The sequence below is a fragment of the Chaetodon trifascialis genome, chromosome 17, assembly GCF_039877785.1.
Source record: "Chaetodon trifascialis isolate fChaTrf1 chromosome 17, fChaTrf1.hap1, whole genome shotgun sequence".
In the NCBI taxonomy this organism is placed as follows: domain Eukaryota; kingdom Metazoa; phylum Chordata; class Actinopteri; order Chaetodontiformes; family Chaetodontidae; genus Chaetodon; species Chaetodon trifascialis.
In genome coordinates this window covers 14,066,498-14,091,888 of record NC_092072.1, presented here as the reverse complement: position 1 = coordinate 14,091,888, position 25,391 = coordinate 14,066,498, and positions in this window count along the sequence as shown.

Sequence of the window (25,391 nt, the reverse complement as noted above, 5' to 3'; positions counted from 1 at the left end):
CACCGCATGCACACACATGCACACTCACTCACACACACACACACACACACACACACACACACACACACACACACACACACACACACACACACACACACACACACATCAGCAGACATGCAGGGGCGGTTGAGGTTTTCAAATTACAGCCTATATTCCAGGCAGTTTTTCTCTTTCTCTTCTATGAACACTTGCAGCAAACTTTCCACGCAGGAATACTGAAAACTAGACACTCTAAAACTCAGCTCGTCTGTGATAAAAATGTTTTTTTGTTCAATAATGAAGCATTGTTTTTTTTTTAAGCTGCAGAGTGTTGGGCTGTACAACGGGAATCAGCAGTGGCTGCAGATTTCTTACATCGTAAATCGAAGTAGCACAACAGTGATTTCTCAGAGACCTCGCAACCAAATATGGATTTCGAGAGGCTCACTTGGCCAGCCTGTATTTGGTCAGCTTGATTATGAATTAACATGAGTGCAGCTTGTTAGCTTAGCACAAATATTGGAAGCAAAGGGAGAACAGCTAGCCTGGCTCTGTTTGAAGGTAGCAAACCCTGCCTATCAGCACCTCCAAAGCTCAGTAAAGTAACACGTTATATCTTGTTTGTTTAACCTTTGGACAAAGAAGGCTACCTGTTCCCCCCTGTTTCCAGTCTTTGTGCTATAAGCTAAGCTAACTGGCTGTTTATGTAAGTGATCAAAGGCAAAGAAGGTGTCTTGCTGCAAATAACGAGGAAGACATTGAATGATAACTAGTATCTGCAGAAGCAAAATCCATTATTTGTAATTTGAATCACTGCTCCTTCAGTCAGACAGGACAGCAACAGGTTACAGAAAATACAACAGTCAGGCGTGTCGATTGAGACAAAAATGTGTCTTTAGCCAAAATGAATCTTCTGCAGCAATTTCCCTCTCCGCTCTTCAGAGGAGAACCTGGAAGCTGCTGGCGCTTGCTCGAGTCTTTAAGCACAATCAAAAAGGCTGGCTGAGTCAAAGATTTCAGCTGTCTCGACAGGCCCGAGCGCATATCAGCATGCTGAGGCTACTGGCATTATTCACGCTGCTGACTGACTCTGCAGCACCCAGGAAGGAAGGAACTGGGGGAGAGCCAGTAAAAGACAGGCCGTGCTTTTTAAAGGAGCACTCATTTACTTTAAGTGCTTCAAATTATACAACACCCCAGCCAAGTTTGTGATGTGTCTATGTGTGTGAGTGACGCCTTTCCTCACTCAGTCCCTTCCTCCTCCTGCTTTCCCTCCTACCCCTTGTTTCTCGTATCTTTTTAGTGTCTCCCCCTGTGCCTTCACCACCGACTTTTCCTCTTTGTCACCCTCCCTGTCTGTCCTCGCTCCCTCAGGTAATCACATCTGCAGGCTGTTTCCACTGGAATACATTTTCTTGAACGTTTAGACTTCAGCTGCAGTGAGGCGGGCTTATTGAAGAGTTGGTCTAATGTCAGTCTGGGGATGGGTGCAGGGAGGGAGTGAGGGGTTGGGGTAAGGGAGAGTATAAATATGTGTCAGGAAACACAAACGAGCATGGCGGAGAAGTTGAGTCAGAGGGAACAGTTCTTTGCTTAACAAGCAAGTTAAAGAAAATACATTTTTTTTTCTATAGTGAATACAGCTTTTGGCATCTTTCTTAGATTGTACTTCAGAGGATACATTGAAGCAAAGACAATTCCTCCCAAAAAGCCTTTCTGTCAATGAAAGAGCTGAACTGATGAGAAAGAATGTGAGAATTGCAAAAAAAGTAGATGGCAAAAAGGGAGAAAATCAAAGTAGGGAACCTCCCTTGGCTGGGACTAACACATGGTTAGATTTGCCTGTGCGTCCACATGACTCACAGTCTGGTCAGCAAACGCATAATAAACGTGACAGAAATATCCCCACACAATGTCACCAGGGTCCACGGCAGGCAGTTAATTGCTAGATAGAGCTGGGCCGTGGTTTGAGAGAGGAAAAAAAAAGTCCATAGCAGGAGAAGGAGAGCAGGAGAATATCCATATATGTGTTTTTTTTTCTTTAATGCAAACAAGTGGAGTTGATCTTTTGAGTTCGGTCAAGGCTTTGCTGGCCAGATTCTCCAGAAGAGATACAAAGATAAAGAGATTGCTCTCGTGATGAGGACTTTTTTTTTTTTTTTGGTCACAAAATTATAAATACAATCTGACAGTCAACATAACATTCATAGTCACAGTAGATTCAGCTGCTGATTTGTTCAGTTTCACTTGGGTTATTATTGTCATCCATATTTAAATGCGGTGAGTTTATCTTCATATATATGATATTCATAACTTGAATCTTTTTAAAAATGTCTTTTTACCTGTTCACACTAGTTTATCTGTAAATCAGTTTCCAAGATACACAAAATTCTGAGTAACTTCAGAAGGAACAATGAGGATCAAATCACAAGCTATCTGCCAGTCTCTAAATATGTCTTAATCAAGGACTGTGCAGTAATTAATGATCAGCCTGTTCTCACCAGAAAAACAACCGTATAGGACGACTTTGCAAGCAGATTATTAGGATACATATTTACATTTACTGCTAAGTGCCAGCCTCTAGTGGCATTAGGAATTCAGATGGGAGCGAAGGAGGAAGTAAGCTGACGTAGTATAAAGAGCAAGAAAGTCTGCATATGGAGCAAAGTGGGGTGGATGGATGGGTCAAACAAACACAGGACTTTCACCCAGAGAGTGCACACATGTCCCTCATGACACTGAAGGTCAGTTGACACATTTTAACATTGTATCATGTACGCAACAGTAAAACTCTGATTTTCATCCATGTCTTTTTCCTAAAGCTAGCCACGTAGTTTTGGTGATATATGTCATTTCAGGAGTCACTGGCACTCGACCTATTCAGTTACTTAAGTATGAGGATGTGTTGATCATGATTCATTACTTAAGACCTTTATTGTTACTCTTATCATCAACCCAACTTTTCTGTTTAACTGTAAATCTGCAACCAAATGGTTTTATACCAATAATTAATTGTTACCATATATTACCATTTTTTGTCAGTTCAAGTAAAGCAGAAATAACACACTTTAAAAGGATTCACATTCACAGCATAATTAAATTCATATTTCCATCCAAATGTCAATGTCTCAATCCCCAATTTAGTAAAATCCTTCAAATTCATAGGGTGCAAGAAGTTAAAGACACATGTTGTTGGTTAAGTCTCAACTGCTGGTGATCCACTACTGCACAATTAACATCACCCAGAGGCCCTTGTTAGTCACACTTGTCACGCATTGCTCCAGGGAGGCCCGAGTCAGTTGTCTGTTGGTCATCCACCACTTTGGTCAAGACCGAAATATCTCAACATTTACTGGATGGATTGCCATGAAAGTTCATGATGCCAGAGGATGAATCCTTTCATGATCCTGAAAAATATCTCAACCATGGCTTCCCATACCATTCTTAAGCTCCTCGCCTTGTGCCATGATCAGATTTAAAGTTCAGTACTTTGGTTTATGACCAAGTATCTACAAAATTACTCACACTCCCATCTGCTTCAGCTCTACGTTTAGTGCTAATTAGCAACTGTTAGCATGCTAACATGCTAAACTAGGGTGGTAAACATGGCAAATACTATACCTGATAAACATCAGCATGTTAGCATTGCCATTGTGAGAAGGTTAGTACGCTGATGTTAGCCTTTAGCTCTAACACTGCAGGGCCAGCTGCAGAACCACTATAGCTTGGCTGTAGACTCTTCGTCTTGTTGAAATACATCGATTTAAAGCTGTATGTACGAGCACAGGATTTTAGTTTTAACAGTCAACAATGCATGATTTTCAGCAAACTCAGGAAATTACACAAGTTGTGGGAAGCATAGTCGGCCTTCCTCTCCTAGGCCCATGCTAGGTTAACATGCATATAACTTGCATGTAAGTATATTTTTGTGTGTACAAAATTAAACAATATGGTAAACTGACAGAGCATGTTGTTTAGACCTTTGCACAGTTACAGTTGCATCTTTTTAATGCTTGAAATTGAAGTTTGGAATATGGCTGTACTGTTGTCAGTGTATGCAAATGTTTGAGGAACAGTTTGCTCAGCTATGGTGGAAGATACAGAACCTGCAGACTTCACAAAGCAGCCTGAATCCTGTTTAGCAGAGTCAGTGTGTTTTGGCTGTTGAAGGGTTAAGCTGCATCAGTTATGGTGAGCGGAGGGGAGAGCGCTGAAATCTTTTCCATATTACAGCACACATGAGGAACACATTTAAGTGAGTTCAGCTGTCTGGAGTCTCTCTCTCTCTCTCTCTCTCTCTCTCTCTCTCTCTCTCTCTCTCTCTCTCTCTCTCTCTCTCTCTCTCTCTCTCTCTCTCTCTCTCTCTCTCTCTCTCTCTCTCTCTCTCTGGCTGGTTAGGGGCAAGTTCAACACAGCAGTATATCATTACACATCTGGGAAAATGCACTCCGAGCCCCGGATGACACACCAGAGAAAAGAGAGACAATGTGCTCCATCCGTAACTAACCTCTGTGGTAAACGATGGAGGGTTTGAAAAGGAAACCAACTCAGCAAAGACAAAATGATTTACCTAATTTAGATGAAAAAAGGTCTCTTATACTGCAGGATACACCATAAAACTAACATGCTGTATCCAGTTTCTGTTTTTAAGAGCTAGAACAGACAGTGTAAAGGTCATTATGGAGCCAATGACGTTCTTACACCCTCAATTCCCTCACAACAACGCCCTGCAAAAGATGTGAACTGGACAAACTGGGGCAATAATGTTAACACAAATGGAAATCTGAGATCTCAAAACTGTTCTCTCCGCCCATGACTTCCCCCTCAATGACTCCGCCTCTTTCAAATTGCAGTTTTATTTTAGTGAGATGGACTGGCTGAGCTTTCAGGAGGGAGGAATCTTACAGTTCTTTTTTCCAGTATGGAAACTGTTGTTTCCCTTCAGTACCAGCTCCACATACCACAATAATATCGCCTCCATGACTTCAACTACCTCTGAACAGTTGCAGAAACTATTTGGTGGAATAAATGTGAGAGAAAAAGTTTTCCTTCTGTCTTAGTTTTTCCCCTGTTTCATCTCTGTTTTCAGTCTTCCTCAAGACACTAACAAACATGGATGATAGGGTCCCTGCAGTGAGAATGATGGGTGACAAACAAGAGTTACGGGGTGAGGTCAAAGTTGAGGGGAAAAAAGACCCTGCACGCATCGTTTAAAGGCTCACACATGCCACCCCCTTCATGCCTGACCTCAACCCTTCCAGGCCCTGTAAAGACAGAGGAGGCATTCGAGGGAACCTCCTTTTTTCGTCTCCTGTCTCCGTTACTTCTTATTTCCTCTACCAGTCCTGCCGAGTGTGAGCCTTTGCTTTTTCACTTCATCAGCCGTCACAAATATTTGAAGCATCCTCACATCAGTGCCAGGGAAGCCACATTTTATCGTCCACCTAATTTCATTGGAAGTGGAACCATCAGACGCTTTAACACTCGGGGCAGGTATTCTCAAATGGAACAGATTAGAAAGTGAGAAAATGACAGTCCCTGAGGCTGAGGAGGTACTTAGTTAAAATTAGTTTTTTGTGATGTTCGTTCAAATTGAAAATAATCCCCTTGAATTCAGCTTTGGTCTCACACTCACACAAAACTGCAACGCCTGGCCTCTCCAGCGTTACGGCTGCAGTCAGTGCGACAACAAGGAAGTAAAACGACTCCTCCAGACCTCCTCCACACTTGAATGATTTCACAGATGGGAAGGAAGAAAACGGTCTTGTAAAGTCAGACGAAGCTTCTGATGCAGGACGAAAGTTTTTACCTGTTTCATGTTGTTGTGCAAAACTCTGGTTGGCCAAAAGCCTTGAAACTGTAAAAATGACTAAACTTCTTCAGCTTAGAATTCATTTCATCATGTAATGATAAAAGCAGTAACAGTTGGAATGGAAATGATCAAGTCTTCATACATATATTGTTCTATGGCACCACTGGACACCATTATTATTATCCTCCTCCTCCTCCTCCTCCTCCTCCTCCTCCTCCTCCTCCTCCAGTATTAAGTTATACTGACTTAAACCTGCTATAGTTGTTTGTTTAGAGCTCTTAACACAACACTGACAGATGATCACCTTTTAAGTTGATATGGTGAACTTGTCAGGAAACAGTTGCTCACGTACACACGATTTCTTTTCTCTTCAGCTTTGGTAGCCCTGTAGGGTAATTGGGTGCTGAAAATGTGACTGAATATATTCCTAGTTAATGTGAGTTGTAAGGTTTAATTTTAATTGTTGTTCCAGGACAGATATGCTGTGTATGCATGTTTTACTTCAAGTGCACAATGTCTGCGTATTTTCAATATGTCTCATGTTTGTCACTTTACAAAAATGAAATAAAAATGATCTGTTGAGGTTTGAGAAGTAGTTGGTTTGAAATGTTAAAACTAGATAAATTCACTGTTATGCTCTTCTCTTGCAAGGATTCACTCTCTGCAGGGATTCGTTCGTGTATCCGCTACTAAAATGGATTGTGCCCTGGCTTTACTGGGTTCCCGGCTTAAATGAGCACTTGAACTGTCTGCCACCTGCCACCAATCAAACCTCCACCTGCCACATAAAACACCTGGTGGATGCTTGCTGAGGGCAATCAGTCTTTTAAACTTCCCCAAGCTTGTGGTAAAATGATGTGGCCTGGGGACACAGAGAGAACTGCTGCTTCTGCTGAAACCATATTGTCTGATTTTAGATGTTTAACCCGTCACATTGGATAGTTTTGTAATTTCTTTGCACTTCTTTCTTTATGATGTTTGATTGATTGTTGATCTCTGTCCCAGGTCTTTGTAGTCATGTCTTTGACTGACGCTTGAAAGATTCTTCAGTCTTAATGCTGTGTCTCTCTGTGTTGAAATTCCCTATTTTGTACAATTTATATGTGGACATGAAAACTGATTGGTTATTTAGCAACAATTAATGATGGTGCTCACACTGCTGGCACATATACTGCAAACTCATTGTTTCAGAGTGTGTGTGTGTGTGTGTGTGTGTGTGTGTGTGTGTGTCTGTGTCTGTGTGTGTGTGTGAGTGAGTTGGGGGCTCGGGAATACCAACCTCTACATCTGTCTCCGCAGTTGAACATGTTCCACATGTTGTTGCTTGTTATACGCACTCGGTAGTTGAGGTCTAATCTTTTGTGAAACACCATGAAGGAAGCTGCTGTCTCTCATGTCTTTGTGATCATTAAACCAGCAGGATCCCATGGATTCTGAATAAACCCTAGAGAAATCAGTACTTTTTCGTCTTCATTTGATCACTCTGTCTGGGATCAGTGTTACCTCTTGCATTTTAGTCTGCTGCTGTGTCACTTTTTCCACCCGCTCAGCCAGAGGGAGGAGGGCCGCTGCTGCAGAGAGCTAAAGCTGTGGGTGGAAGGCATCGCCTATCGGCAGCAGCCAGCGTTAAATCCAAGACCCCAGCGGCGGTGGGCAAAGATAACGGACATATTTTTTATTTTCCTGAGAAACTGATTGAAAGTCCCACACCAGAAAGAGACAAATTAGAAGTTAGAAGACACTGCACAGAAATTTCTGACTAAGTTGATACAGATATATCTTTCAAATGGAAGTTTATTGACATTTCCAGCCAATTTAATTAAAATAAGTAACATCTGCAAAAACCAGAGCCACTACGAATGCGTCCATGTGAGCAGGCACTTCCTAACTGTGCTAAATTCTGATCTAAATCTTGCACGAGTTGTTCAACATAAAGCAAATATGAACTGTCACTACAGAAATGGCGGATTGGGTTTTACATCATCGAACATGAAGTTAAGAGCAGAGGTGCACTTTCTTGAGGGTCACAGGAAGTATTAGCAAGCAAAGAGTTTCCCAAGACCTTCAATGGGACCTACACTGGGTCATAGCAGGAGGAGCCTCGACATCGAGACCCCCGTGCTCTCCTGCAAGGAGGAGTTGGGATGGAGAGGATGCTGATGATGAGGAAGTGTATTCCAAAGCAAAGCTCCTGAAGTCTTCAGGTAGATAATGAAGAGGAAGAAAAAGGGTGCCATCAGAGGGAACAGTGCACGAACACCTCCGATATCAAAGAGTAATTGATGTTTAATTTGATTAACAGACTCTTGATTACACTGATTTAATCAACTGTCCAAGCAATTATAGTTTATGATTTAATGATGAAATATGTGATGAGTGTAAAGTGTCGACAATATGCTAGAATTGAACTGAGGAGGATAACTGCTGCTTTTCAATTTACATCAAATGTGTTTGACAACAAAATGAATTAACAAATTAGAAAGTAGTGGTAAGAGACGAATACACACACACACACACACACACACACACACACACACACACACACACACACACACACACACACACACACACACACACACACACACACACACACACACAATGGGATACTCATCCCTTTTTCCCCTTTCTCTCCTTCTTTAAAAATCCTCCTCGCTCTGACCATATTCTAGTTTCACAAGCTCCACATCATCACTTCTCCTCCTCCTCCTCCTCCTCCTCCTCCTCCTCCTCCTCCTGTCTCTCCACCAGTCTTCCTCTCGTTCTCTTTTCTTCTCTGCCTGTAGCGCAGCTTGTCTGGATCCATGGTTTTGGAACACAGTCCAAATGTTAGGGTTTGCAGTCCAGAGAAAACACTATGCAGAGCCAAACAAAAGGAGAAAAAAAGGAGAAACTCAAGTTGCTGCAGGCAACGGTTTTCTGTGTCCTGTGATACTGTTAAGAGATACAGATTGAAGCACTGCTCTTTGTATTTGATATGGATCCACACTGCTTTGTTTCAAAGCTCAGAAAAAGCTGGATTTGTGCACCATTAAACTAATGTTTCTCTTAAATGGGGGCCAATCTGATGCTGCAGCAGGAAGTCCCTCCCTCCCCTCTGCAAGCTAAACCTGTGTGTGACTGAAAACAAATGTTGCACTCATAACCCTCATTGGTAAAGTGTGTGAAAGTGCTCCAGTTGTTTTACTGAGAATGTGCTAACAGTGATGCAATTAAATCTGAGAGGAAAATACTGATGAAATAATGCTCACTGCATTAGCTGATGGGCGGCAATAGCATTTAAACACGCAACTATTTCTAGATGTTAAACAATACAGTAGGCAAACATCCAGCATGGGCATCTAACATGCCTCATTTATCACGATGGATTTAAAGCATCAGAGAGACTTAATTTAGGAAAGTGGAGTACACTAAGTGGTGAAAATGTGGTTTGCTCCAGGAAAACCCCAGGTGAGTTCCTGCTGAGGGGCTGTAAGCACAGGTACTTTGTTTGGAACTCACTGGCTGAAGTATGTTTACTGCAGTCCTCACAGACAACCAGGCCCCGATGTGGCTTGTGGTTTGTACAGGTGAGGACTGTTACACATCACTGAAGCAGAGTGCAGCCTTTCAAACTACACTGCTTGACATGAAAAAGCACTGCACTGATAATGTAAACATGAGAAAACCACAAACATCACAGTGCAGCATTAAACGTTAAGCCTTTAATTACCTCCTTTACTGGGCTCATATATACCGTCCAATAAAGAACACTACAGAAGATGATTTCTTTCCCTCTGTGTTAACAATAGACCTGTTTCAGGTAAGTCTCTATGAAATGAAGGCACCACGACCAGCAGGACTTCCACACAAAGGGGTCATGCTTAACTTGCTAATTGCTCAGAGTTATGGCAGTGCTCTTACTGTTACAGACTGCTCTACAGGAGCTTGTAGCTCGGCTTGAAATGCTTTATGTTTCCTGTATAGCCCCTAAATATGTTGTTTGGCATAGCTGTGGAAAATAACTGTGTGGGTCATTTTGTGAGAAAAAAACCCCTACCTCTTAGAACTTGTGATAAAGTTTAACATGATAAGACGGCCGTGTTAAAAGCACAGTATCTGGCAAACATTAGCATAATGTGCGCACATGTCATGAGGTGTGTGAGGCTGTGCTGCTGGTCATGGCTGGTATGTATATCAGGGTCGTCCAGCACATCAAACTCCTGTGAAACGCTGCAATTTTCTTAATGCAAAATATTATGGTGTGTGTCCTACTTATGCTGGCTTCAGTCTGTTAGCGTATTTGCATGCTTATGTGTGTGAGAGAGTGAATTCATGTTTGTGTGCATGCCCCCAGCATTATAAAAAAAAAAGCCTCCGCCACACCTGGAATGCATTACATCCTATTGGAGCCATGCGGCGGGCACATGAGTCTTAAAGTGGCAGGGGCTGTCTTTCCCACATTACAGTCATTAGTAAAGTCAGCACCCCCCACCAGCATGGCATTTTGGACTAGCCTGATGACATCATCACAACCTGGGTGAGGTGGACTGCTTATTGTCTTCTTAGGGCGATATAATACCTTCAGCTACTGGTCAAGGTGTCATCTGGAGCTGGTACTAGATTTAAATAAAAGGTGATTTTATGGTGAAAAATCAGTTTTAGTTACCTGAAAATACTTTTTAGTTTTCACTTTTTAAATAAGGACACATCTCTAAATGTGAGGGAGTGCTGACTTTCTCCAAACGCACATCAAATACAACCATCTCCAGAATTAGCTCACGCAGTTTTGGTTTTGGGAAGTCTTCCTGATTTAACTATAGGAGGGGTTTGTGTTGATCTACAGTGCATGTAGGCCACTCGATCCACCAGACTTTGTGTGTGTGTGTGTGTGTGTGTGTGTGTGTGTGTGTGTGTGTGTGTGTGTGTGTGCTGGTTACATTTGGAGGTTTGGCTGATGATGGAAGAAATTCCATTTGAGAATTACAGATGTTTTTTTCTTTCTTAGTTTCTTTTGTCTAGTCCCTCCCACTCTCTCTCTCCCTCTCTCCCTCTCTCTCTCTCTCTCCCTCTCTCTCTCTCTCTCTCTCTCTCTCTCTCTCTCTCTCTCTCCCATTTCTTGACTGCTCAATGGAAAATCACCATCATACTGTAGCAAATGCTAGCCTGTGCGTCTGTTTCAACCTCACTTAGTCAGACAAAAATCGTAGACTGTAGCTCAGTTTTCATGGAACCAGTTGTTGCATTTCAAAGCCATATCCTTCAAAATTGCGACCCTACTTATTACCAAGACTAGACAAAATTCATAACCAGTATTTATCACGGCAATACACAATGCACAATCTATGTCCCTCCTTTTGTCAGATGTCTGTTTATACAGTGTGTGAGTGAGTCAGAGGCAGCAGACATGAACGAAAGGAGGGGAGATAATGGCAGAGGGGGGGGACAACAGTGAGTTTCATGTAGAAGATGGGTAAGTGAGAGAGAGAGGTTAAAAGGAAGGGGAGGGGGGGTTGCTGGGGTAGAGCAGGCGGCCCATGACATAGCTAAAGCATGAGTACATGCCTGTTGGCTGACGTCCACTGTGAGAGTTCTGCATCTGGTTAAAATCTACTGCCTCTGCTTTCCTCCCTCGACTTCCCTGCTTCATGTTCTGCTTCTTTTTTCTCTTTAAGCTCACCTCTTCCTCAAGTCTGCCTTTTTTGATTTGCACTTGTTCTAGTCCTTATCTCCTCTCTGTTGCCTGATTACTCCTATTGTTCCTTTTACCTTTCTCTTTGTGTCCACAGTGACAAACACAGACAGATGGAGGGAGAAGCAGAAGGAGGCATCTCAATCTGCTTCCCCTCTCGATGTTTCAGTGTTGTTTGGAGGAAAGAGCTTTGCCATTTTGCCATTTGCCAAGTGTTTCATCATTTTGCGCTTATTCTGCTCCAACCTCACTTTTTAACTCTTTGCAGCTAAAATATTCAGATAATTATAGTAGAAAGTTGATTCTTCTTGATAAACATACCTTCAATTTCATTAAAATCTCTATTAAAGCACCAATGTGTGGAATTTAGTGGTATCTAGCTACCTTCGAACGGAGCTAGGTGAGCTGTTTTTCCTGTCTACAGTCTTTATGCTAAGCTACGCTAAGCTAACCGGCTGCTGGTAATATAACCTTATATCTCGGCAAGAAAGCGTAGGAGTATTTTCCACATTGTTGAACTTCTTCTTTAACATGGAAATGAATTCTTAATTTTTGTTTCGTAATTATTTAAAAAAATGTGAAAAGGAGCTCAATTTGTTGCTGTTGCAACCCAGAAAATGTGCACACACAACAGTCTTTTAAGGCCAATAGGTTCCTATCATTATGTTGAGAAAGGAAGCGGCCTTTTCACTATCAGCTGACTCACTCCAAAGTTTGCCTTGTCCTGCAGGAAAGTATTGTCTCTTTTAGAAGAGTTCCGGGGAAAAGGTTAGGAAAATAACACATGCATTATGCTTGGAAGTTTGCAAGTTAGCACAGGAGACAACTAGCATAAATAGCATTTGAAGCAGTTCAGCATATTTGGTGAAGTTGCATGATTCTTGATATGTGTCCACATGGTTGAATGCACTTATTGTAAGTCAGTCTGAACAAAAGCATCAGCTAAATACATGTAATGGAACTTGATGAATTTCATCCAAGAGTGGAGGTTTTAAATGAATCAGCATTTCTATTATGTGAGTGTCACACATATTAATCCACCTTGCAGCCTTAAGGTGGCTTACAATAATGAACCATTTCTGCACAGCTCAGCAGACACCTTTGCCTTACAGCCTCCAGATTGGTGAATTAATGAATTCAAATTCTCACAGACTGCTGCAGCTAAAGCATGCTAATTTGTTTATTTGCTTTGTACTTTGTATTTACCACACACCATAAGGAGGAGGTGTTTGGTCCAACAGCTGAGCACCGGTTTTATAATGTCAGTAAAGACAAATGGATGAGAGCACGTGTTGAAACACTGTGGTGGTCCCAACTCACATTGACCCCCAGCCATTCCAGGATTTACAGGGGGGCAGTGGGACAAGTATGAGCTTGTCACACACTCTCTCAAACACACACACACACACATACGCACACACACTTTTGCTTCCGTACATCTGTCTATCTTTTCTGTTTCTACATTTTAAAAAGGCTGAATGGAAACTATTCTCTTCATCATACCTAACCTCCATTTTTGCTGGTTTTCACAATTGTTTTACTGGTTAGAAATAAAATTTATGCTTCCCTCTTTCTATTTCTGATTCTCTTATTTCTTCTTTGTCATCTCTCTTTGCCCTTCATCTTCCTCTGTCTGTCTTTTTTCTGTAAAATAAACACACACACACACACACACACACACACACACACACACACACACACACACACACACACACACACACACACACACACACACACACTTCATAGCTTCAGGGCGTGCCACACTTCCACTCTCAACCCAGTTCAGTTTGTTGACCAGATGATCTCCTGCAGCCAGTCATAATGGTGGGGTGGAGTCTGCGTTTAAAAAAAAAATCTTTTCTTTTCCTCCTCTCCAGTCCTGCTTTCTGCCTTTCTCTTTTTTCCCTGCTGAACCCAAAACTTCATGATGACCAAAAAATTCTTCCACGTGTCCACTGCTGGATTTGGATGGAGGAGGGGAAGAAGAGAACATGTCTGGTTTTCCTACAGTTTTTTATTTCTCTTCTCCTTAAATCAAAATTCTGAAACATTAGCAGTTGCCTTTGGTACTCTGTGCTAAATCCATTCAAATGGGATGTACTGCAGGAAAACAGGAAACGTATATAATATATGAAGTGTATCAAAAAAGATATCCTATGAAAATTCAAGAAAAGCTGTTAAAGGAACAGATAAGTCATTTTGTTTTTTCCCAAATGGAAGAACTTAATCACACAACAGATCAACCTACAGATGGACGGGCTTGTGAATCCACTATAATCTCTGCCAGTCTGTCTTGTCCGTCCGTTTTAAGAAGGTGTTTATTAATATGAGAAAGTTGCTAGATGCTAGTTTCAGCACTACTGTGCTGCTGTGACCTGAGTAACCCAGGCTCTGAGAGGAGGAGAGAGAGGAGGCAGTCTGCCTGGAGGGTGGGTTTGAGAACGGAGAGAGATGCCAGGTTGAGGAGGACAGGCCCCGACTGGTGTGTGTGTGTGTGTGTGTGTGTGTGTGTGTGTGTGTGTGTGTGTGTGTGTGTGTCTGAGAGGGAAAGAGACAAAGAAGGAGAAATCTCTTGCTATGCTCTCTTTCTATATCTATTATTCATATATATCCTGTTTAAAGACAATGACCTTTTGGGTTATTAGTACAACATTTCATCTTAATTGTGTTAAACAGACGCCCTTTGTAAAGTGAGTATTTACAACCTCTTGCTTGCATGTGAAAATCATGTTTAAGTCATATTTGGGATTTTTTTGAAGTGAGCAGTGCACATCAGTGGCGTAGCACATCAGCACAACTTCACTGGCCCGCATTAATATAACTGTGATGAATAAATAACCAAAATCCATTTATATTAAACAAAAAACAAGCAGCAAAATGCCAGAAAGAGTGTCAAAATGTGTAATTTTATAAAAATCTGAAATCATCTCAGTGATGAATGACAGTACTCTAATTTTGGTCCAATTGTAAATCAAAGTAAAAGTACACTTTATGGACCGCTGTCTCACCTCTGTTGGGTAAACACAGACTATGTCATGAGTTCATATTTATTCTCTACCTTTATTTTGACGCTTTTCCCCCCACTGAGGTGATTTTCCTCACTTTATCACATCCATTGGTTACTTTGCAGCATGGGACGTTTGAATATGAAACTCTCTCTAAGGAATAAAGACAGTGAGAAGGAGAGTGCTGTGCCTTTGAAATGAAACTGCTGTCATTTACCAAAAGGTTTGTACCTGTCTGTAATCAGAAATAGCCCTGGGCTCTATTTTCATCTCATCTTCCTGCTGGATTAAAAGGCAGAGGAAAAGACTTTGAAGCTGTTGTGGTTTTTGAAAAACTGTATCTCAAAAATGATGGCACCCTGTTTTGATCCAATCAGGAAATAATGCTAACTGATGGTGGGCTTTGATCCTAAATGCTGTTTCCTGTCATAGAAGCAAAACTCAGAAGATCACTGACGACTTGCAACTTTTTGACTAAAACCTTCAGTCTAATTTTATAAATCACCCCTATTTCCCATTAATCCCAGACCGCATTTTGTGCATTAATCGCTTCTTCTGTTCCCACGATGGTTGATATCATGGATGTTTGAGACTGGCTACTCAGCCTCTCAGTCCTGACCAAACTGAGATCACAAGATATGCTGGGACTTGCTATTTGCTATGTGAAATATGACCCCCTTTCCCTCCCTCAGGGATAAAAAAGCACAAGAAAGGATCAGCCATGTTTCTCCTTCCAAAACACATCCATGTGATCTGACCATATTTTCAACTTTGATTTATAAAACCTTTTCAGAGAACAGTCACGTAACCAATCACATTAAGGTGATGAGTAGGAATGAGCAGCAGGACTATCACACTTCTTCTTCTTCTTTTTTTTTTTTGTTACAGCAATGCTTCTAACTTCCAAAGACATATTCGGTACAGGTGGCACATGTAAATCAGTGTAATTTATTTCCTGATTTGGGATTATTTACCTTCATCTGCAGCAGGACATTGTTTTGATCACTTAGTGGTCAGGGATGACAAAAAAATCCCCTCTTACCACTAAAACTTTGCCTCCATTGTCCATCCAGCAATGCTGCGATTAAAGACTGACCTTGAGCTAAAGCTGAATGAAAATGGATAAAGTTAGTAGAAGTTTGACACAAATGATCTTAAATCGTAAATTTAATTTTGCCCGTCCTTCTTGCTTGTGAACGGCTGAACTGTTTCATTCTGTAGATTCTTTTTTTTTTTTTTTTTTTGAGGCGCATGCTGTGTCTTGAGTGTAGAAAGTATGTTATCAGCACTGAAGGCAGACCCATTACACAGCAGTGACACTTTAGTTTGAGGTGGATGAAGAAAAGCACTCAGAATCCTGATTTTAATATGAAAGATGTGTTAATCACCACATCAGGTCATAAACATCAAGATTCACACATTAATGTATGAAAACACACAAATACATACACACACTCAGGTGAGCATGTCTGCTGGTGAGGGGGTCATGTTGCTGTATTTTCTTAGCCCGTGTCAGACAGGATGACCACACTGAGTCTTTAACTCACACACACACACACACACACACACACACACACACACACACACACACACACACACACACACACACACACACACACACACACACACACACTCTCTCTCTCTTCTTCACACACTGTTCTTTGGTAGAAGTTTGTGATATTAAAGTATGAGTGAGCCACTTTTTTGTACCAGAGCTTTACAGAGACATGGCTGAAGTGTTCGAGTGGTGCAAGATTTTAGTTTTAGTCAAAGCATTGAGAAAGAAATAAGGCTCAGAGAAAAGTGGACAGTTTTCCAGCATGTAGTCTGAGCTGTAAATCTGCAGCCTCCAGCCTCACAGATCTGGACTTCTTCCAACGTGGCTGGAGCTGTCGCTCCTTTTTTCTTCTTCTTTTTCTTCTATTCCTTCTGCCTTTACTCTTCCACGTCTGTTGGACCGCTCCCTCTGTGGCAATAATTGCATTTGAAATAAAAAGCACTATAATTCAAGGTGTTTTCTGGCAAACAAATGATTGTTTTTTTGTTTTACTTTTCTCAAGTAAAACTACTTCATTGCACATGAGCCCTTAAGAAGTGGCAGCCTGCAGGTTAGGTAAGGTTTTATTTCACATTTTATAACACATCCCAAAGTTTCCAAAGATATCAAATCTACCTGCAGAATTCTGGTAAAAAATGTTAAAAATGATGCACAAATCATTCATATTTCATTTGATAGAAGGTGAAGCCATAAAAAAAACATCACACAGCTTCAACGAAGACTTGGAACAAGCTAACACATGTGACAGTGTGGAATGAGATGATTTTAAGAACCTTAAAGCAACTTAAGAGAGAAACTAAAAGATTAATCTGTATGTTCAGGGGTTAAAACAGTCTCAGACTACGGTGGAATGCAGATTATTTGCTCCAAAGCTTTGATATAATGACTTTTTTTATAATGATGTGATGCACAGCCATCATTTCCCTTCGCACAGACTTGCAGATGACGTGGCTGGGTCAGGCTCCTGAGACAGTCTCTGCTGCTCGTGGCGCAGACCAATTTCTAAAAGAGAACAGAAAAAAAATCTTAATGACAAGCCCTAGCAGCCAAAGTGATTCGAGAGCTGGCAGCGTTGGGTTGCATTTCCCAGTGTCTGCCCGCCTATTGTGGAGAGCAGTCAGTGTTTAGAGAGGGACGTCTCCAGCTTAGAATAACATGGCATTAAACTCAAAGATTACACTTCACACACATATATACACACATGTATTTGCTGCTTCCTTTTTCTTTAGCTCTCATTGCTACTTTATTCTGCTAAAGGCTCATGATGTCTCACTTTGGGCGCTGGGTCTCACAGTCAAGACACTTTTTAAACAAACACTAAACTCCTTTTAATTGTTCTAAAGGAAACATTTTCGTCTCTTTTCTCAGCTTTATTCTTTTCTTTTTTTCTTCTGAACCAGATGTGTTTCTCCTCTGGATCTCCCCCTGTGCTGGCCCCCATGATTCATTTTCCACAGGCATCTTTAAAGGGCCTCTCCCCTCCCCCATGCCTTTCTCTCTCTCTCTCTTTCTCTTTCCCTGAGCTCAGGCACCCACTGCTGGATTGTCTCAGCCTGCAGTGCTTGTCAGTAACAGTGGAACAAAAACCCAACCGAGGGAAGGAATGAAGCTTATGTGGAATCTCCATAGCCAAAGGGTTGGTGTAGACGATCCTCGCTCTGTCTCTCTCTCCTCCCCTGGTGGTCAGAGGGGGAGGTGGGAAGAGGAGCCTGCCCAGGTGCTCTTATGGGCTTTGGTGGGTGGATCCTCTGGATGACACCCTCAGGGCGATAAACACGCCTCCAGAATGAGGGGAAGTGATAAAGTAGGCGGAACAATTTTCTTATGGGCTGCATTACTTTCACTGATGAGAGAAAAAATAAGCGAGAGGGAGAAACCTGTGTCTGTAGCCACTCCTCCTTCTCCTCCCCCGTTCCTTTCTCCCTTTGCTGCTCTGCCACATTCCCACCCTTCCCCACTCCTCTCAATCCCACCCAGACACACTCCTTGCATCCTAGCTCCTCACCCGCTCCCTCTTTCCTATGCAATTCCTGCAACGTGCCAAGACAGATGATGCTTCTTTGTGAGAGATGGAAGGATTTCCTGATAGGTTAACCAGTTTACATGATCATCTGGCTGATAGTGCACTCTTAAAGCAAGGAAGATGCATGTCACCTATGTGTTGGTTAGATATAAAGGTAGAAAAAGGAGACAGTTAGCTTAGCTTATCATAAATATTGGAATCAAACAGCTAGCCTCGCTTTGTCCAATGATAAAAGAATCCAGTGCCCAACACCTCTAAAGCTCACTAAAAACATGTTATTTCTTCATGAAAACAACAAGGTATTTTATCATGATTTAATGTTAATTAGTGAGTGTTAAAGGTCCTTGTTGCTGTATTTTGTTCACTTCGGACAGAGCCAGGCTAACAGTTTCCCTCTGTTTCTAGTCTTGGTGCTAAGCTCGGTCAATCGGCTGCTGGCTGTAGCTTCATATTCACTATACAGAGAGTGGTATCTCATCTAAGCCAGATTACTTTAAACATATGTTATGAAATTTGTGGAAGTAAAGCTACCCACTGCAGCTCCTGCACAAAAAAACAAAATGCAAAATGGGAGCGTAGTTTATTGGAACTTTAAGCTAGCACTGTTTAGCAGGTAAATACAACTTTGAAAGTGACAATATGCTGAAATACTAACTGGAAAGACAGACATTATGATATTTCTAGTTAGGTAGTAGTTGCATGTTGGCTGATTTTTTTGTAATGTATGTAAACAAGAGGTTGCTGTAGCTACACATGATGCGGTCACAGAGGTAAAACTTCAGTGCACATATAGGAAGGCAGCTGTACCCACACCTGTAAATCCCATGTCTGGTTTCGTGCAATGAAGTGTGTGAAGTGAGTGTGTGGGTGTGCCAGCCATACCTTGTCTTTAAAGGCACGTGGCCTGTGATTGCACGTTGAGAGAATCCCCCTTTTTCAACAGCAACAAAGTGTAAAATTGAAAGGTGGGCCAAGGAGAGGTGAAGCCCGCAATTACCTGTCATCTGCTCTACAGTGTATCTGTATTCCCTGAGTGTATGAACCCTTCACATGGGGTTGAAGTGAAACCTCAGAGTCACCTTTTCATTCAAATGTGTTCAGTTCTAAGTAATAATCACAGCATAAAGATGAGTTTTTAAACATTGTAGAAGATCAGAGTCTTCCTTATATCAACACCCAGGTTAGGAAAGCACATATGGTTTCAGATTTTGAATAAAAAATGAATTTATTCTGATTCATCTTCTTGGCTGAGCAGATGTCTTTTAAGTATTAACGTCTGCATGGGTAAAAAGTCGGAACCAATCCATTTGAAACTCTGAGCCAAAGGATAACAAGAGCTCAAACAAGTCATACTGCAAAGGTCAAACACTTTTTTCACTGTTTTGCCAGGATGTAATGTATTCAACAGTCTGCTTCAGTGACCTAATGGAGGCTCCTGATTTATTCAACAACCAAGCTGTTCTTTCTTGTGGGTAAACAGGAAGCTCCATTTTAATAGGGCAACCTGATCGTTGTGATAAAGTCTGTCCAAAGGATAAAATACAAAGAGATGAGAGGATTGTGTCTTGGAAACACAAGTAATCCTCCACTGTAATACATATGTATTACATTCCAGTACTGCTATTACATGGAGACTGTGTTAATCTATGCCTTAATGTATAAGAAAATGCCCTATATTAAACTGTATTTAATGCCATAGGATGTGGCATCAAAAAGATAGTGAAAACTCAATTGTATGATGCAAAAAGCCTCATTAGCCAAAGCGCAAACAGCAGTTAAAGGAGTTTGAAAGTTAATGACTGTTTAGTTACAGCAGACTTATGACTGGTTACACAGAGCTTTCCTCCAGCACTCATCCTCAGATGAACCCGCAGTCGTATCATTGCATCCAAGGTCTACATCGGACAAAACCTCCTGCCACGTTGTCTCTCGTACTCTCTCCCCTCCCTGTCTCTCTCTGCCTCTTCTCTCCCAGCCTCTCTGTCTCTTCCTCATTCCCTCACTCTACATTTCTCTTAAATTTTTGACCATAGTCTGCTTCTATTTTTTCACCGTCTCTTTCCGTAGCCTCTCTCTCTCTCTGATGATACCTTTCTTTCTTTCTTTCTTTCTTTCTTTCTTTCTTTCTTTCTTTCTTTCTTTCTTTCTTTCTTTCATGTGATGTGGTTCTTGCAGGGATGAAGGGAGGGTCAGTCCAGTCGACTCTTGCTTCCTGTGCTCTGTGCAGTCTACATGCCAGCTCAGTGACCACACAGCAGTGTATGAAGGGGGCAGGGATGGTTCAGCTGCTGCAGCTCGGTCACAGGCCATTTTCACCGAGCCATGCTCTCTCATTTTGTCAAGACTCACAGAGAGACACACTGCTGGGTCCCAAGAGCCTCCACCCATAAAATGCATGCTGCAAGTTAAGACTGACACTTGGAAAAACAGTTTTGGAGTATTGGGCTCAATCACTTTCAGTTAGCTCAGTTCAAGAATGACATTTTCTTTATATTGAACAACATTTTTTTTTAAAATAGGTCTACATACAGAGGGAGGATGATGCATTTGTTTTTCTTGTACCTTTGCCCTATGTCTGAGTTGTGTATTTTATCTTGTATTTTTACTATGCTGTAGTTGCAATGAAATAAGTTCTGTAGCACGAGCACGCAAAGTCGACTGCACCATTCCATTCTCCCTGTTCTGTTTTATCTATTTTCCTCTTGTCTTAAGGTGTAAATGTGTCACATTGACTTGATATATACTGTTACTGAGTTTTCAATTCGAACAGGAATGTAAGGCACCAAATTAGTGGCTGTCTACATGCCAATTTTCTTTTCCCCCACACATTATAGCTTTAATTGATAGATGGTGGAGACAGACAGGAAACATGGGAAGAGAGCAGGGGATGATATGCAACATGGGTCCCTAGCCTGAACAGAACTGGGGACACAATATTTTTGCTAGGAATGCACATGATTTGATTTAGTCGGGTGCAAATTATTTCCTGGTCTATTGCTGTGTATCAGTTCAAGGCCTGGGTCCATAAAGGTGGCTCCATCAGTGGACCTGAAGGCTGGACTGAGGCTGCTCCTCCTCCACATAAGAGACGGTGTAGCCTCACACAGACCACAACTCATGGTTAATTCGGGCACTGCACTTTGACTCATAAAGTCAAACAATTTCCAGATTTATTACCAGGAATGTTGTCCTTAAATAGACAAAAAAGCAAGGAATGAGGTTTCGTTTTAACACGCGACGTGAAATAAACATGTGCATATAACTTAGATGTTTGCATCTGTATACAGATGAATATATATTATACAACACCAATTTCAAAAAGCTTGGAATAGAGTGCAAAAAATAATTAAACAGAATGTGATCATTCGCAAATCCTTTCTGACATTTACTCAATTGAAAACAGTACAAAGACAATATATTTAATGTTTGACCTCAGCAGCTACATTGATTTTTGCATATATATGCTTTTTCTGAATTTTCAAACAAGTTGGGACAGGAGCAACAAAACACTGGGAAAGTTGTGGAATGCTCCAAAAACACCAGTTTGGAACAGTCCCCAGGTAAACAGGTTCATTGGTAATTGATGTTAGTATCATAACTGGGTGTGGAAGGGGCATCCTAGAAAGGCTCATTCGTTCACAAGCAAGGATGGACTACAAGATTACTAGATGGACTCAGGAAGACGTCAGTGTCAGTAAACACAGTTCGTTTCTCAGCATTGTTGGAATGGGGGTTGTATGTATATTTAATTCTGACTTTGATTACTTGCATGTTGTTACTTACACGTCTTCCTCACTTGCTTTGTTTAATGGTATAATAACCAGTGAAACAATAAAAAAAGAAGTCACACACATCCAAGTACAGGATGGGTGCTGTGTCACAAAATGCCTGCCGAAGAAAAAGACAGATCTGCACCAAATAGCTCCCATTTGGAGTACTTTAAATTGCTTCCGTGTGATGTTTCCAGCACAAGGCTCTTCCTCAGACTGCCTTGTGCTGGAAACATCATACAGCAGCTAACTGCTGTAAGAAAACACTTGACAAACCTTGTCTAAATGTTCTTTTTAACATGTGAGCAGTGGATAATGGGATAGTCAGCGTGCTACTAATCCATGAGAGTACTAATTATATGCATCTCAAGTACACAGATGAACCATAAACACATTGCAACCTGCAGAGATGTGAAGATCAGCTGTTCCTTCCCTTCCCTGCATTCTACCGGGCAGAAATGGACAAGCACTTGGGACAATGCAGTCATGGCCGTAAATGCATATGTTTCACATTCACACACTGTCGATCAGACATTACAGTTCATCACAGTCTCCTCTGTCTAGACTGCTGTCTCTCACTAAAGCTCCAGAGGGCCAGTTATCTAAACTGCACTACTTTGTACCTGCTCATTACCACATTTAAGCATATTTTAGACAATCACACCAGCATTTGGGCTCAAATGCCTCTGGCAACGCTGTGAGTAACGTGAAGCGTTGAAACGCCTCCCACAATCCTTTCTGTGAGCTGCCCCGACCATCTGCAGACGAAAAAAAAAGAAAGAGAGGAGGAAAAGTAACCGCTTCTCCAAAAATAAACTGCAAGAATGGTGCAAAGACAACATGATAATAACAAGAATCAACCATTTTTATAAATAATTCAAGGTTTTTACATCCATGTTAAATCCATGTTAATGATATAAAAAAATAGCATTCAACAGAAATTTGCCGTGTGGACTGTTGGACTTTCGCTTAAATAAACTGTGTTTGTTCAAACTGTGTGTCATCATTTTCTCTTTTTGCTGCTTCTTTCTGTTCCTGCCAGACAAAGACTGTCTGACTGCACGCACGATGTTCACTTTGCTTTCATGAGTGAGAGAGCAGCATCCTCTTCTGGTTAAAATGCTCAATAAACAAGACACTCCCCATGTTGGATTTCCTTTTCTTCCTCTGGTGTTTCTACTGAGCACACTGGATTTGTGAAGGGGATTACTACTGTAATCTAGGATGTTTAGCATATTTAAACTCCATTAATGCAAGTTTTTTTACACACACACATGAAATATTGGATCAAACTACTGTATGAAGCATTATTACAGCGTCATACTGCAGTTTCTTCCTTAAAATGCAGAAAGCGTCACTGCGTGCTGTTTTGTGAAGCTTTCTATAAAGACAGGTTTCTAAAACTCTGTCCTGCTCGTCAGTGTTGTGGCGTTTGCTGACAAGCTGTGATTGTCTTTTAATTGGCCAGTGTAAGTGTACGTTCTGCTGGCTCATTCTCACCTGGGAGCTGCGCAGTACAACCACAATTCAAGGTTTGCGCTTGATTTCTTTTACTACAAATCAGCAATGATCACATAATAATCTGCATTCACTCGTGATTTTCAGGATCAGTGTATGTGTAATCTCCTAGGGGCAGTACAATGCCTTGAGAAAGCCTTTTGTTGATTTGTGTTGACACCTACCTTACACAAACTCCTTTGCATTTCCCTCTTTATTCTGATTCATTTAGGCTGGAGACAACACTGTCATTTGAAGCACGGTGTTGAACAACCAACCATATCAAGATTCCCTAAAGTGTTGCTGCTTCCAAAAGCCCGCTGCTGATCATGGCACCCGTTTCTCCATTACTGCTTTCATGTTGTGGTACAAGCGGCATAATTTTGAACTGCCTTTGGTGGATAAAGCCCATTTGCAGTCTCATCCAAATATGTCTTTGTGAAGAATAAATTTGGTATTGATTTTCTCCTGCGGCGGTGTGTGGCTCGGACGACAGACGATGACAGACGGGTCATCGAAACCGCGCAATGAATGAGCGATTTGTCAGTCCACATTTATTAAGTATTATTGGGCCACCATAAATCAGTTTCTATTTTGGTCAAACAAAAATAGAAGCAAGTATAAAACGGTTTGAACTGAATCGCTTGACCAGACTGTAGCTGTAGTGATTTACATGCTCAGTGTGTCGCAGTAGTTTAAATCATCATGATGAAAAATTGTGTAAGAAAAACACAAACATAATTGTAATCTGTAAAACAGCAGAGAAGCACAGTGCTGTAATATGTTTACAGTAATAAACTGATATAGAGATCACCTTTGGAATGAGCTAACAGTATTAGCAAACAGTATTAGCACATTAGCACCCATTAAAAGCAGAGAGGCAGTGAGAAACAGCGTGTTAAAGTTGGCTTGAGCTAGAATATTGTTGCTTTTAATTCTGTAAAGTTGGGCCTTATTTCAACCAAATCAGAGTTGGTGATTGCAGGAACAGGGAAAAACTACCTTTTAATTTCAGCGGACCTTTGTGAGTGGTTAACCTAGCAAACAGCCGTAATATAAAAGTCAACAGTGAACGTTTGCTGCTCGGTAACAACCAGGTTGTTGGTTATATTTTCCGCCTCAATAGTAGGAAAATCTTTCAGTTCAGGTGAAAAATCGCTCCTCTTCATACTGTAAGGTCATATCTAACATATGATCTGATTTTGTTCCATTAAAACATTCATATTTTGAGTTGGGATATGCGCGATTAGTCGACAAATTGATTAAACCCTCGCTAGTCAGCACCAGAAATGCTAATAAATACATATTACAGTGAAAACTGCAGTGACCATGGCTACACTGATCACTAGATGCAGTTTACTGAGAGTGAACAGGCCAGGTGAGGGTCCAATTCCAAGTTACTCACAACAAAAGACTGACAGGGCATAGACAGAGGCACGAGGGTCAGCATCTACACACAAGACGACAGGAGTCAGGAAGGCAAGAAGCAGCCAAGGCAAAAATACACGGTGTTACCGTGAAGGTGAACGGACAATTCAACGAATACTGGGCCAGCAGCTGGGTCTTGATTGAATAATTGGTCACAGGTGTGCTCAGGAGAGGAGGAGGCTGGACCAGACCTGCCAGCGACGCCCTGTGGTAAAACACACCCACACACACAAGACGGACAGACAAGAGACAGAGGGGACAGGAAACACCAAGCCACGAAGGGACAAAAAGGAAGGGACACCGCAGATCCTGACACACACAGTGTTCACTTTGGGTCTTTTCACACAACATATGGAAAAATATTTCAAAACTCTTCAGTAATTCTTTACTTTACTCCCATGATGCTGCACTTTGACTGTGATCAAATCTGCACAAATGCTGCATTTTCAACGGAGGCAGAAATATGCTCTCAAGAGCAGAGCGGAGAGCAAAATATCCTTTAAAGAATGATGATTATCAAAGATGATGGTTCTGGGATGAAATAACACCCCGGCAATAATGTTATATATGAAAATATTTCCCATTTCCCTGGACTGTTTAAAGGCCCTCAAACAAAATGAATGGGTGCTTTCCATGAGGACTTAACAACCT